At 53.0% G+C, this 2,939-nt stretch overlaps 1 non-coding gene across 1 annotated transcript; it reads right to left on the minus strand.

Moving 5' to 3' along the window:
- Positions 1-148: 148 nt before the first annotated feature.
- Positions 149-312, minus strand: LOC112481102. Its single transcript, XR_003046803.1, has one exon. It is a non-coding gene; the product is annotated as a U1 spliceosomal RNA (small nuclear RNA).
- Between the last annotated feature and the right edge of the window lie 2,627 nt (positions 313-2,939).

A 2,939-nucleotide genomic window follows, 5' to 3' on the forward strand; every position in this document is an offset into this window, starting at 1 on the left:
CCGGACAACATGTGCTCGTTCACGTAGGTGAAAAAACGAACCGGACAGTAGACCGGTTGTGCTGAAACGCACTACGACGCCACCCAGCAAGTCAGAGAACTGCGTGAGGACAAGAAGCAAATCAGCTAACGTTGAACCGAAATAATGTCAGGGGAGAGCGCGAACGCAGTCCCCCACTACCACAAATTATGCAGTCGAGTTTCCCACATTTGGGGAAATCGCAGGGGTCAGCACATCCGGAGTGCAATGGATAAGCCTCGCCCTGGGAAAACCACCTTCGTGATCATGGTATCTCCCCTGCCAGGTAAGTATGAGTTGCTCGGCTCGCCTCCACCCGAACCCTCGCGCTCGCCTCGCTCTTCACGCACGGTCACTTCCCTCGCGTGGACTCCGCACCCTCCCTGCTTCGAGGCCGCTCGCCCGGACATGCCCCGTCGGGAAAACAACTCCGGGAGCATTTGCGTTCTCGAGACGCGGGCCGTGGAAGTTCAGGCGGAGCAGGACCGGCAGCCTCTGCGCGCCTGCTCATCTGCATACGACACGCCCTTGTCGTGATGTCCCCGGCTCTGAGGGGCAGGACCGACGCAGGTGCGCGCGCGTGAGCGAGTCTGGGACCCCGGCGCGGATGTGGGAGCGGGGGAGAGGGCGGAACCCGAGAGGACGCGGCTGCGCGGGACCCGGCTCCCAACGTTAAGAGTGGTTCAAGTCTCAGGGTTGGTCTCACCTTTCAACGAAAGAAAATTTCAGCCCATTTTTGTCCGCGCCTGCTCTATCTCACGTTCAAGTAATCGAAACTCAGGAAAGGTCTTTTTACCAGTTGATAGTAAGTGCTAAGCCGCTTCTTAAGAAATCGTGCTTATATGTATCCCTGGAGTCGAGTCAAAGTGACAGTGTGCTTAGGAATATGTAGTATCCTAACCTGGTAACGCTGGAAGGAAAGCCCAGCATCTCAAGTTTTGAAGAATGAAAACCAGGATAAAGCGCTGAGCGGTCCCCTGCAACCGCAGCCAGGCGGGGGGCTCCCGGGAGACCAGTGGTCAGGGGCACCTCTCGTACTGTCCCAGCACGCTCACAGGGTGGCCCCACAAAGTGCCCTCTGGTCCTTTCTGCCTTGGACTCTTGTCAAAGATAAATACAACAGGCAGTGGTGAAAGTGGTGAAACATTTTATTCGGTAACTACCGAAAGTAAGGGAACAGCTGAGTTCCGTTCCCATTTGTGCAGAAGTGATTTGGGCGTTTTAAAGGGAGAATGAGAGGATGGATGGGGGCTCTGTTGAATCCGAGAAGTGAAAAATATCAAAGGGTTGGCTGGTCAGCAAAAAGGCAATCAGTCAGCTGGTAATGACTGAAGTTAGGATGCTATCCTCCTGGAGACTGAGAGACAGAGGCTCTGTCCTTCCCAATTACATTTTAAAGGAATGGTTCTCAGTCCTTGAGACACACTTTGGAGTTGTAAAAGATCCATATTCACAATAGTGAGCCCTTCTACATAAAAACTCTAAGAAAGGGCGGTCAGGTGTCGAACTTTTCCCAGGCAGACATTTAATGGGGAGCTAGAGGTCAATCCTAAGGACAGGACCTGACTGCTAGAAGCCATGCTACAGTCTGGTCAAGTCTCTTAGTGCAGGGAGGGATTTGGATGTGTTATGTACTGAGAGTTCTACAGTTCTCAACCGAGGAAATTCTCTGTGATCAAACAAGAAACTCTGCACCCCCTGGGTGAACACTGGCTTCTGGCCCCTTCTTTTATACTCTGATCTCCTCTTTGATGACATTGAGAATTTGTCCATTCAAAAACTGTTTATGGAGTGCATTCCATGGCCAGACACTGTTCAGGAATTTGGGAAGAAAAAGACCTCTCGGTGCTCACATTTTAGAGAAGGGAGAAAATTGACAATTGACTCGATGGGTTAATTAATTACTATGTATAGGTGTAAATTAGTATGTTAGATTAAAAAAAAAAAAAACGAAAACGGAGGAAGGAAAGAAGATCCGGAGTTGCAGTAGGGGCAGGTGGTGTGTTCAACTGGGTGGTCCGAGGAGGGCACATTGCCATGCGAGCAAAGACCTTCTGAAGGAGGGGAGGTAGTTGGTCAGAGGATGTCAAGCGGGGAAGCGCTCACTAGCACAAAGATCAGCAGGAGTAAAAACCCAGGTAGAACTGTGTTAGGAGAACATCATGGAGGCCCTGTGTCCGGAGCAAAATTAAAGAATTGTACAAAAGTAAGAGAGGTGACTGGTTGAGGGTAAGATCGTGAGGGTCTTGTAGACCATTGTAAGGCTTCAAATCTGAGCGAGCCAGAAGATTTTGAGGAGAGGATTGTCTTGGGTCGACCTCCCTCTCCCTCTCCCCCCACCCCCACCGCCCCCCAAAATATTACTCTGGCTGCAGGGGTGGCAAGGGCCACAGCAGGGCAACGAACGAGGAAACTTGCATGATCCGGGCAAGATGATGTTGGCTTTGAATGGTGGCAGAATATGCCACACCCAAATCCATTTTGTTATAAGGATAATTTTGAACTAAAGGCACTTAAAACCCAACAGGTTCGCAGCCGCTTACCCGGTGCCGGTTCCGGTGGGTCCTCCTCCTTTACCCCGGGAGTCCTAAGCACCCATCCCACGAAGCCGTTTCACCAACGCACGCTCCCCGCCCCCACTCACACCCCTTACCCACTTTCTGGCCACGGACCGCTGTTGGGTGCGCGTGCGGGGAGGAGAAATGAGGCAACAGGTGAGAGCCTGGGCCCAGACATACTGAAAATCACGGCGGCGGGGCCGGGCCACGGCGGAGCCCCCGGGAGCAGCCACGCGCTGGAGATTCGCTCAGCCGGCCGGCAAGGGTGAGGTGGCAGCATGTGCCCGGCTCACTTCAAAGGGGCTGGCTTGCAACACCGGGCATGTTGGACCTCGGGCGCTAGCGTCTCGGTGTCTGTTATCC

The sequence above is a fragment of the Pteropus alecto genome, unplaced genomic scaffold (assembly GCF_000325575.1).
Source record: "Pteropus alecto unplaced genomic scaffold, ASM32557v1 scaffold14485, whole genome shotgun sequence".
NCBI classification, from domain to species: domain Eukaryota; kingdom Metazoa; phylum Chordata; class Mammalia; order Chiroptera; family Pteropodidae; genus Pteropus; species Pteropus alecto.